General features: G+C 38.0%; 1 protein-coding gene across 2 annotated transcripts in view; it reads right to left on the bottom strand.

The window, feature by feature from the left end:
* Positions 1–12,097, bottom strand: part of LOC111426260 (heterogeneous nuclear ribonucleoprotein C) — a 230,884-nt gene that overhangs the window by 24,670 nt on the left and 194,117 nt on the right. The window lies entirely within an intron of this gene.

The following is a 12,097-nucleotide window of genomic DNA, read 5'->3' as shown; positions in this document are numbered from 1 at the left end:
CCTATCTTTCTGCATGCTAATGAAACTGTACCGTACTATCTCCACTCTCACGCTAGCCAACCATTATTTCATTCCTTCCTAGGTCTAGAGTTAGTTCTAGTTTTAGTACAAGAAAAATATACAGCAATCTAACGCTGAATAATAATTAAAACTAGAGCTAACATTAACAAACTAACACTAGAGCTAGAACTCGAAACTTTCGGGTTTAGCCGTGCGTTTCTTAAGACGACTAAGCTCGTTTTACTTTTTTGCTATAAAAAAATACGCTTTGATAAGATATTTTTGAGAGCATAGCATTCCAGTGGAATTTAAAGTTCAAAGTTCGACAACGACTACGAGCTCCCTCTTCTGTAGTAATGCGGCAGCCCCAAATTCATAGTCTACTTCTCTTCCGACTCTACTTTTACCACTACATCGGCCTCACGACCGTTCCGGAGTCAATTTGGCAGTTCCCGACATAGCACCCCGGATATACGGACAGAATTCAATTAACTTTAATGACCGAAGGCTTCTCGGATGCCTTTCGCTACTGCCATCCTATGACGTCCGCGACGAGGGTGTAAAAAAAATTCCGCGTGTATCTCATTATTATAATTCTATGGTTCGCCGTAAAATTTGAATAAGGTGCGAACGGAAGCGTGAAAAGTCAGCCGTTTAATGGAAAGGGGGCGAAAATGGAATTCGACTAGTAGGTTGGTTTGCGTTTTATTTAAGGATCTGAATTATGCCTAGTGGTGTCTTGGGTAAAATTTTTGAAAAAGGGGATATTTTTCACGTACAGAGAACGAATATTTATGCTAATTTAAGACGAGTTTTCTTTGTTTCATTTTTTTGATAGTGTTTTGTGAGGAAGACGTTACTATAACTCGATTAGGGGGTCGTTGTACGAGCGGGTGCTTCGTCTTCTCGGTTCATTGGCCGAACTACGAGCTTTTTCCAGCGTGGTCTAAGTGACTGTTTAATGCCCACTTTTAAATTAGAATCGGATCCACTTAATACCGCGCGAGATTGGAACGGAAAAAGGGTTTCTTTCGCGTACGTGGTTTTCGGGACAGCTGGGGATCTTTGTTTCGATTAGAACCGGAACGAAAAAGGAAACCATCGATCGCGTTCGGACGAAAACTTTTCAGAGCGCGAATTCCTTTCGTTGTACCTAAAGATATGAGTCGATCCCCTTTTATTTCCCATTCTCGCAAAGGGGGCTTCTCGGCCGACAAATTAACAAAGGATGCTGTGAACCCCTTTCTCGGGCATTCCTCGTCGTCGTCTCGAAGCATTTTTTGTCATCAATCATCGCACTGCCACCCCATCTAGCATTTTTATTGAAAATTGTTCCTGCGGAATATTGGATCTTTATGTGAATTGAGTGTAGGAATCGTTTGAAAAATCTATTGACACGTTAAAAATTTATAAGCTTATAGGAGGCTGAACCTATTGCAATAGAAAGGTTGTTGAACTTTTTATGCTTATTGCTGCTTAAGATAGCCATCAATAAGCCGGTTGAAATAACTCCCATAAATCCGCCTCTTTTATGCTCATATCAGAAACTGTATACATTGGGTTATTTGATGCCGAATTTCCGAGACAAAATTTCGTTTGTTATTCTCCCGGAAGATTCGGATTTGGTTTGACGCGGTGCGCGACCGTAAATAAGTAATGCGATCCGACGTTGAGCGCCCAAAATCTACTTGTTTGCGACTTGTGGCCTGTTGGCAGATGTCGTCCGTTGTAGGATTTTCGTCGATTATATGGTTTTTGCCTTAAAAACCTTTCAGATTAATTGAGAAGTAGACGTTTCCGGGTCACGAATATCACGTACCAGCGATTTGACATGCACGCTCGTTCAGACTTTGTTTAAAGTTTTAGTTAAATTGCGACACGTATGTGCCCATTTCTACGCTCGGCAAGAAATACTCGTATATGTTTACTCGTTAGCTTTTCGATCACGTTTTGATTTTGGCCGTGTTAACAAACATTTCATTAAAATACAAAAGTTCATTTAGATCGAAAAACATAAATAGATTAATACAATACTTTACCATTAAATTCTTCGCTAATAATAATCTCAGCGAGTTTGAGACTTTGGCGCAATTAAATTGGACGCAATTCTAAGGAATTATCAAATCCTTTAGTACCTCGAAACTTCCGGACCAGTTAAACGGAAGAGGCGCGTTTCCCCGTTGCCCTTTAAGTGTTTCTAAGGGCCGCGGAGACCGGTTCCTCCTGTTTGATTAGTCAATATATATCCGGAGCAGTTAGAGTAATTAAACTTTGGAAACTGCCGGCCCTGCCGAAGAAAACGGGCTCCGGAGGGATGGTGAGACCGAAGGCCACACGTATACCGACATCCCAAAAGCTCCGTCCCGGGACGGGTCCGCTCCTTATCCCGATTAACTCCGTCGATAATAGAGATATTAAGCGGAACTGCTCAAGAGGTAATTGTAAGTGGTTTGCCAGTTCGCACTCCATTGCAATTAACTAATGGTGTGCCGATGAGAATGGAATCAGATTTATGGTACAATATTACACCTTGTTTAATTTATATTTATACTTATTTCAAATAGTTCCAAAATTGATGTAAATAGACTTAGTTTTGAAGTAAAGCAAATGTACCATCTCAAATCAGGGGAGAAACGAAAATAGTATCAGCTTTTTATTATAAGTCATTAGTTCTCTTCTTAAAGTGGCTTTTCGAACTACATACTTATTATAGACTTATTACAGACATAAGTAGTCTAGCGTGTCAACACCTCCTTTGGTAATGTTATAAAAATTAATGGTCTTCCAGACAACTCTAAGTTTTCTTTACCTCATGTTTCATGCACTGTTATCTCCACAATCGCATGTTTCTTCTTTTTTCTATACATATAGTATGACATGATAAGCATGTAATTCACCATATCATAACATTGCAAAATTAATCACAATTAATCTATATGGATCCGAATCAATTTGCCATAATTAAATACTTATTGGTTCCATGAAAAGAAGAAGTAGATTCATCAATATAATTCTGAATTACTTTAATATTTCTTGCCTTTAGTATTTGTGCCTCTGAATTGGTTGAATTTTTTGCTCATATATAATTGTGTATTCTTAAAGACATAACTTTCAGTTTATTCAAGTAGCGTTTATTTATTTAAGTATGGTTTCTGGTAGCTGCTTACTAAATTCTTATTTCAGTTTAATGCCGAAAAATTAGCATAACTGCATAATAGTCGCATAACTACATGAAGTTTAATAGAAGCAACCTTTCGTGTGTTTGGATGCAGGTTCACAACAATTTTCTGCTATAAAATGTATGGTATAAGATTTCTATTAGCATTTACCTCCTTGCAACTAGTTTGGAGCCTTTACAATTTTGTCTTAGTATGGTTATGGTTTACTAAATGTATTTACTCCGCGTACTAGGTAGATCAAGTAGCTTAGCAATAGTCATTACCGGTACCAAACCCAGAAAAATGAAGAAAGTTGGTCGATGGGCTAACAATTAATCATCAGAAACAGGAATTATTACGAAACCTTCAAAGGAGCTTCGACATAAATGAAAAAATTAGAAAGAAAACTGAATATTTAGAAACAATAGGAATACATGGTCTTAATGACAGCACCAGTAAAAACGATTCTAAATAGCTTTTGCTAAAAGAAGAAATATGGTTATCAGTTGAACACTAGTTCCACATACAAACATTTATAAAGTTTCTTAGATATGACAAGATGGGTTCCATCTTGAACCTATCTTGTCACCAATAGATAGAAGAACAGCGACGAGTATTCTGCATATAAGCACTAGAAGTGTGGCTCAGATCATCTCTTGCAGCAAGCTAGATATAGACGCAGAATTAGTAAACGACCAATACATGGTAGTTTAAAACACGAAAATCTGAACGTAGAAAAAAACGTACAAATGTTAAGAAAGGTGGACAAAAGAAGTATATAATGTACTGGAAACAACCTCAAACAGAAAAAGGCACCATTGACGAAGAATGGAATTGAATTAAAATAACAAAAGTCTTGGAAGTGGCAGAAAAAAAGAAAACAAAACCATGATCAACAAAGAATGCAGGGACAATATAATGATGAGATGAATCTTACATAAAATATATGCAACTATGAACACGCGTAAGGAAACATCTCTGTAAAGAAGCAATTAAGAAAGCGGACAAGGTCTGTAAGAGAAATAAATGACAATATTAAGATAACTAATTAAACTACTAGCTATGGGGACAGGATTTAAAAACGGCAATACAAGAAATGCCTATCAATACATCAATACAAAAGACAGATAAAGAAATTCCAAGCTCATATCACACTATACAGAGGCACGAAGGGTCATATAATTAGTGGTATCGAAGCAATAAAAATACTGAGGTGATAATTGCTGAGTATCGAAACAGTGCTAAATGAGGAAGAGTATGCAAAAGATGAACTGTGAGAACAACAAGAATATAAACTAATAGATCTGCATTCAAAAATGGGAAAGGATCAAGTTTTGATAATATTCCCTTGGAATTGTTCAGAATGGAAAGTGAAAGTGTCAAGAAAACTGCAACACGTTGTGTCAACACCATCAGACAGACATAAGTAATCATATCCCATATCTTTTTAATCAATACATTATTATGTATTGATTAAAAAGATATGGGAAGAGTATACCAACGTAATGGGGCAAGGCAACTATATACCCCATACACAAGAAAGGACACAAACTCTCCTGTCATAACTATCATGTGATATCACTAAACCAACGACTCCATGCATATTTAGAAAAGATAGGTGAATATAAAATCGAATTTAGGAGAAAAACGCTCTCAATTGATCAGATTGATAATATGATAATAAATACAGCATGTTTATAAACTGGAATTATTTAACGTAATTAGGAAATTTAACATATCCTTAAAGTCAGTAAGATTAATAGAAGCTAAGATAACAACGATAGAAGTATGTGTCTGCATACAAAATCAGCTGACTGAAACATTTGGACGTTGGATGTTGGATTTTTCCAGCAGAAATAGAACACCACTTGATGTTATTTATTATTGCTAAAAACAAATAACATGTATCAAATTAAGTAACATGGCAATATTAAATAATCGATTCACATCATCTAAATATCAAGAGTATTAATTATCAAGTATTTACTTAAACAACTTAAATAGTTATATTCGCCGCAATAATGGTTCTTAATACTATCCATCTCATCATTGAATGTTGATGCGAGTAAAATGCAATAAAGTTGCAATAACTTATTGAGTCTTATAATTGGGGACAGTTTCAAATTAGGGGTATTTTTATATCGCTTTATCACTATTTTTAATTATTTACAGTACATTGGAGTGTCGCTTGCATTTACGGTATCTCTGTGCTTACACACTTGTGGCGGTTTTCCCCCTTTTCAATTCTCTTTATTGTGTTTCGCAGCTTAATCTGTTCTTAGTCACCCTAATAGGCGGATAGGTGTAGAAGAATTGACTTTCCTTGAGTGCGTGTTTAAGTTAGGTATAATAGCGGTATTGTGACGGGTAATTATATTATCAACTACGACGCTTTTCAAGTCGTAATGAATTCAATTTGGATTAAGTTGTCGGATAATAATGTTGTTATGAATAGAAAAGAAACGAAGTCAATTATAATAGTGTATAGTCACAACATTTATTACATTAACGACTTGAAGAATCTTTTATCTTCGTATTAGTCAAAATTTATCACTCCTTTTTTCTTATTTTTGTCAAAACTCGTATTTTCTCACCGAAGATCTTGCATTGTTTGAACTTCTTGAATCTCCTCCCGATCTCCAAACTAAAGTGATATTTTTAAATACTTCTCTGATGAGCTAGCACGAGAGGGCAGCGCTAAAGCGTTTGTGAGGCCAGACCCAGTGCCCTGCTGTTAATCGTATCAGATTCTTGATTTTTGGGTCGCAGTTTATCTCCCCAAAAGATCTGAATCCTTAGGGTCGTGGTGCATTGTTGGTTAGTCCGCCTACCCGATATGTAATCTATGTAATGTAATGTAATTCCAACAGAAAATATTGAGTGTTGAAATCGTTGTACATTATTTTATGAATAATATATTTTATGAAAGTATTCATGTTGCCAGTATTTCTTAGCAGCTTCTTTACCAATGAGGTGTCATTAGTCACAAGACAACAACAAAAAATGATATTATAAGGGTTCTAATAAATAAGATCGCTATAGGAATAATAACAGCGGTAATACCTTGGAAGGAATTAAAAATCGATGGTTACTTGCATTCAACACGTACAAAGTATGCATAAAGAAAAGCTAGTCTTATTTTTAAGCTTACATTTTACTTTATTTTATTTTTCTTTGAATTAATAATTTTTTTATTAAAGTTTATAGTATATCTGTGTATATATTTTCATGGTACGTGAAAGGAATGTGTAGAGGGCTTCCTACTCCAAATGAATATTAAACGGTATTAGTTACATCAAGCGTACAATGGGCGGGATTCGGGCGTCGGCCCTAAGTACCAAAACAGCCTCTCCGGAGTTAACACCCGTTAAACCCGGCTTTCCACTTTGCGATTACCGGCGGCGGGTCGGGAAATAAACACCCCGACCGCGACGCCCCCAACGCCTTCGGCGAATTTTAAGCGTCCGCCCGCGCCCCCGCTGACGAAGGTTTGACAAGTGGGGGATTTCCAACTTTGCGGCCCCGTATTTTTGTCCTGAAGCGTCACCTTCCCATAAATCTCGTTTATATTTAATAATGTCGCGTTATGCCGAACCCCCCAAGGGGCGCTAAATAATAAGGCTCGGGGCGTTCGGCGATTTGTCAACGAGAAAGGAGAAAGTTTTGCGCGGTCGAACGTGCGAACGAACGCCAACACGTGAAGGTGAACAAAAATTTATTCCGGGATAATTCCCCTAGGCGGAGGGAAAGGAGTAATTTTACACGACCACATCTACTACCAACCTACCTACGTCTCTAAAATCCTCTTTCGACGTGACGTCGCGAAAGAGACTACGCTTCTGTGCAATTACGAGACGGTTTCGAAAGCGTTTCTAGGATTCATCTTTATGAATCTTAATGCATCGCAATTTATGCTGCATATGGAAATTTTAATGGAAAATTTTTAGTCAAAGATACGTGCTCTAAGATATGTCAATTTTTAACATACCTATAATATGTGGTAATAAAAAAACCAAATAATATTTATAGTTCTATTGAATACATGCAATAATTCTTTAAGAATACCTCAAAATTGACCTAAACTATGGAGTCCTTCGTGTGTATGGAAGCACACACGAATGTGAGGTCGTCACGGAGTGAGGTCGGATACCGAGCATATTTCCGCGGGTTTCCCGCAATTAAATCCGTTCAAGACGAGCTCGTGCTCGCATTCCTACGAAGCGCTTCCGTCCTGCCCCCCATGAACAGTCGCAAAACGAATGGGGTGCATTACGCCAGCAATTCCACATTCCGACGACGGGCGGGTGGCAGTTTACCCTTTCCCAGGGGACGTCATAATTTCGCGAGTGAGAAATTCTCGACCGCAGCCCGGCGGCGAGTTTTCGGCCGACGTCCGGCGTCGCTACCCCCAAAACCGACGTGAATGTTAAATCGCGAATACGTGACGTTGCGGCCGTACTCAACTCGAGGACACGATTAATTTCGCTTGTTTTTCAGATGGACTTGACAAATCTCTGGGATTATCGAATGCGGCAAAACTACGGATTCTAGTAAATTATGACCTATATACGATTATTCGTAAAATTACTGTATTTTAACCTCGATATAACGGAATAATACGGGGAAAGGAGTGTCCGATATAGCCAAAAATTCGTTATATGACAAAATTTTTAATATGTTTGAATAAATAATGAATGCATACAAATTCGGGCAGCTATCCACACCGTTGCGTTTAGTCTACCTGGCTGTATATTTATACTAAGGACGGTAGAATCTAAGAGGACTGCTAAATCCCGCGAACAGGTGTACAGCTCGAAGGCTCGTTCGTGACGTCACGCATAGGTAAGCAACTACTATTTCACACTTTGAATTAGCAAATGCTTAATTTATTCCATTCGTGTTTTATAATGTTGTTGGTTTAAGACTTAAGGTTTATAATATAAAATAAAGATCTTGTTCGAGTTTAGCTTTGCGTCTCGTAAGACGGCTAAATCCGAATGTTTCTAGTTCTAGGTTCAATGATTTCACGTGGCCCTACAGGAAATAATCGAGAGGTGTTAAATCATTGATCATGGTGCGGTAACGATTTCGATTGACTGTATCGCGAGTTACGGTTTCATTTTGGAAGAAATAAAGTCCAATGATGCCACCAGCGTCCAAACCACACCAAACGGTGCATTTTTTGGATGTAATGAAATCTGTAGGGTCTGTTGTGGATTGGTTTTACTCCATATGCGGCAATTTTGTTTATTAACAAATCCGTTAAAAATGAGTCTCATCGCTGCACACAATTTAGTGATAAAAGATCGAATCAGTTTCCAACTACTCTACAGCCCAATCGGCGAATGAACGACGCATATGATAGTCTCGTGGCTTTAATTCCTGCACCAGCTGGATCTTAAACGGGTGTAGGTCAAGATATTTGTGCAAAATTTTCCACGTAGTGGAATATAATTTGGATATTCTTCCACACTTTCGTTTACAGCGGCGATATTCTCTTCAGTACGCACATTACTTCAACGTGTTGGTGTTATTGCATCATTTAGAGAGTATGTGGTATAAAATTCATCCACAGTTCGACGGATGGCTTGCTCAGATGGACGATTATGTACGCCATACAAATCACGCCATTGATGACTGATTTTCAAAGTAGTTCTGCACTAGAAACTAGCACTAGAAACATTCGGTTTTAACCGTACGTCTTTTAAGACGGCTTCTCTAGTTTTAGGTCAATAAAAATATCCAACATGCTGGCGGTGAATAATAACTAGAACTAACACTAGAGTTGGAACTAACAGTAGACTTAGAACTAGAAACATTCAGGTTTAGCCGTCTTAATAGACTAAAGCCGAATATTTTTAGTTCTAGCTCTAATGTTAGTTCTGCTTTTAGTTCAGTAAAAATATATCTTGATTTATACATCGTATAGACAACTCGGGGAATACCCAGAAAATTAAAAACTGCATCAAAATGTAAATACCATTTGGTAAGTGAACGTTGTTTCTTCGATTGTTAATAAGTCCTAAAATTGGTAAAAGACCGCGGTTTAACGAATTATCTGACATGGAAAGAGGGCGAATTGTTGGCCTAAACGAGTCAATATTCCGTTTCGTGAAATTAACGTGAAATTAAAGAACATAGAGACAGACAAATGAGTCATAGTGACAGATTTCATTCTTTGGCTGCAATTAGTGTTGACTTGATGAGATATCTGAGGCAGATAGTGTCGCGGAGAACTGTGCACCGGCGAATATCGTCTTTTAATCTCCACTCATACCGATCTTTACGTCTTCCTTTCACGCAACTTCACAAAACACACTTCTATGGTGCCAAGACAGATAACGTCGGACTTAATGTTTAGCGACCGAGCCTGGTTCTGTTTGTGGCAAAATAATCGACGGGTAATGGTAAGATCTTCGAACTTCTTCGAACCAGTTTCTGATGAAGGTTGCAACATGGCATCCGAAACGTCAAACCTTTTCTTAAAAGATGCACGGCAAAACCCGAAAGTTTCTAGTGTTAGTTCTAGTTTTGGTTCTAATTTTAGTTCAATTAATGGTAAGAAGATTTCGTGGCGAGTAGCGCAATTTATATTTCCCTCCTGCATTATGTTGGTATATCTGAGTCGGCAGTGTCTCTTATGTCTCTTCTTCTCCTTTCTGGCCGAGTCCAGCTGGTGAGATTGGGAGAGGAATTTTCGGCTTCCTTACCCATGGAGGCTGGTGTGCCTCAGGGATCTTCGTTAGCTCCGGTACTATTTACCCTGTACACCTCTCAACTGCCCAAATGTGTTAGACATTCGACAGTACACATGTACGCTGATGATATACTGTATTTGACTTTTCGAAGAGAGCACGCTGCCTTGTCATGTACAAAATAAACGCAGATAACTACTAAAATATACCTATGTGATACGTTGGTTTTATCCAACTTTGTGCATTGTGCGGCCATGTATGGACCATGTTTAATGGATTTGATTTGCGTCGCATTCAAAAAGTTCAGAATAGTTGCCTTCGTTTTATTTACGGAATTAGAAAGCATGAAACTATATCTTATACTATAACTAATGCAGGTTGGTTGAACATTAGGAACCGTTTTAAATACTATTTCCTGTGCCTCGCGAATAAGGTAGTTATCACGAAAACACCACCTTACTTGTATAATAAAATCACTTTTAGGACAGACATACATAATCTAAACCTCAGACATAAAAGCACCAATACCATACCTGCTCACGCAACAGCTCTTTTTGAGCGATCATTTTCATACAGTATTGCTAAGGAATATGATGCCTGTTCTTCTAATCTCAAGTATAAAAGGCCCGACATTTTTAAAATAAAGTTGCGCGACGCCGTATTTTTACTTCTTTTATCTTTTTTTCTTCATAATCAGTTACGTAAGAGAGGAAAACGATATACGCTAACAGTTCTAGGTTTTTGTTTTATTATCTTGAACGTTCAACTCCTGGTTGAGTAGAACAGATGACAGGATTTTTGGAAACTGTTATCTGGACTTCGCCGTTTGACTGCATTAAGTTTAAGTGATGATGTTATATTATCGTATTCTGTATTTATTTTTCTTGATTGTAGTCAATAAAGTGGTTTGTTATTATTATATTTTGTCTAGTTGTCATTCCTTTCAGTTTAAATGCACACCGATACATCCATGAGGTTCTACAGCTCATTGTAATACCTCGGCTAAACGAACGCCCTGACATCATGTTTCAGCAGGATAATGCCCGACCTCATATCATCTACATCTGTCAGAATTTCTTACAAGAAGAAGAAGTAAAAATTCTGGCCTGCTCGCTCTCCGGATTTAAACCCAATCGAATATGTGTGGGATATGATGGGTCGCTATATAAGGCGTTTATCACAAGTAGCAAACACCTTACAGGAACTTCGTCGTCATCTACAGCATGTAATTAATGTTTATTTTGTTAAAATATGTGAAAAGAAATTTAAAAAAAGATGATAAAAATTGTTTGGAGTTTTAATATAAAACTGCCTGTAGGCGATTTTGCGGTTCCCGAAAATGATTTTTATTTCCGGTTTCACTTCGACCCCCCCGTATTTCCCCCATTTTTGCACGCCATCCACCCCTTTCACGTTCGTTGGGAGCGCGATCAGTCAAAAAGCGCGTCGGCTCCCGCTGATTTATTTAATGGTCGACTGCCCGAAGCCTGCCCCCGACGTTACGTTAATTCGACGCTCGTTTTTCCCTTACCCGCCAATGCCCCTTTCGGCGTTCCGACGCCCCGACGTCGTTACTCTTTTTTATTATTTCTTTCGTTGACGTTTATTCGTGTATATACCGGCGATATTTTCGTCGCTATTATTTCCGTTGACGCGTAAACGGTCGTTAACAGCGATTGTAGTTCTTTATATATCAATCTTTACTCAAATTCTAAACGTACGCTATATTTTTTTGGTTACTTTTAAAAAATTGCTGTTTGTAAAAAGAAAACGCACGCGGTATGTTTTTGTCGAAAGAGATCGGAAAGAACCGGTTTCGAATATGTGGGAAAATCCTCGATGTGAGGAATGGGTAGTAAGCGTCCCGAGGCGTGATCCGACGTCGTCGTTGTCGGCGAGACGCTTACAACCTGACAGCTACACCACCGTGTACATGCAAAATAGAAATCCATATTGTCGACTGGGAAAAGAAAAACCACCAGCCACGTCGTCGATGCAATATATCTGTCGACATGTCAGCAAAAATCAGGACAACCCATGTTTTTTCGTCTTAACAGACGTATTGGAGGAAACAATTCAGAAAATGGGGAGATAAACGACTGACTTTTTCTAAATTCTAATTTATTTTTTTTATAATGAAAATTTTTGTAACTGAATGTGTTGACTTCAAAAGTGTCTCTTTTAAATAAATATACGATGTTAATAATTTGTTTTCATGTTGAGAAAATCCCCATTTCCTCAGTA

This window comes from Onthophagus taurus, chromosome 2, assembly GCF_036711975.1.
Source record: "Onthophagus taurus isolate NC chromosome 2, IU_Otau_3.0, whole genome shotgun sequence".
Lineage (NCBI taxonomy): Eukaryota > Metazoa > Arthropoda > Insecta > Coleoptera > Scarabaeidae > Onthophagus > Onthophagus taurus.
Note: the sequence above shows the minus strand (reverse complement) of the source record. Positions and strands in the feature narration are given on the sequence as shown.